The following is a 799-nucleotide window of genomic DNA, read 5'->3' on the forward strand; positions in this document are numbered from 1 at the left end:
AATGTACAAACGGAAGCTTTTAACCGTCCCATGTGTCAGGGCACCAGGCAAATGCTGCCAAAGTTTAGAAAGTTCATTTATAGTTGATCTGTATTTTTCAGAGCTGACTTTAAAGCTGCCTCCCCATGGCAAGTTTAAATTGTGGCGTGACAGAAATAGTATCTCAAATACAGCGCAGCAATAAGAAAGGTTTTAGTTATGTTTATTTTGTTTTTTTATTTCTAATAAACAAAGATTGTCACAAGCTGTGCTACACTTTATTAGGCCACGTGGCTTTAATATGTTGGCACAGTGGAGTTAAAGGGGGTAAATCTATTTATAATCTCTATAAATCTTTTATAATTGTAGCTGAATCTTGTGTGCGCTGCATTTTCTATCTGTAATTGTTCTGGAGGTACTATTTCATTTAGTAATATGTATTCTTCTTTACATCGGGAGTTGGTGTCGGTAAACTGTCTGTGTTAAATGTCATTTTCTAGAGCTCTTTCGATATTGCCCGTAACAGTGGGAGATCACATGAAAAATGGGGGAAATTATCTGCAGAACAAATCCTACTTTATTCTGTAGATACTATTATGTCAGGTTGTTTATACAGAACTGAAAAACAGAGCAATTCAAGTTCCTCTCTGACTCAAAGGTGTGTTTTCATAGTTATTTTGCCACGTATAAATAACAAAAAAAAAAACAGCAGATTTTTTTTATTATATACATAAACACAGATCAATATAGTTTCTGTACACATCAGAACCTTTCCCTTCTGTTAAAGAACAAATAACACGACTTGACTCAGGAGAAGCTT

This window comes from Sceloporus occidentalis, unplaced genomic scaffold, assembly GCF_023333645.1.
Source record: "Sceloporus occidentalis isolate IW3139 unplaced genomic scaffold, rSceOcc1.0.p SCAF_11, whole genome shotgun sequence".
NCBI lineage: Eukaryota > Metazoa > Chordata > Lepidosauria > Squamata > Phrynosomatidae > Sceloporus > Sceloporus occidentalis.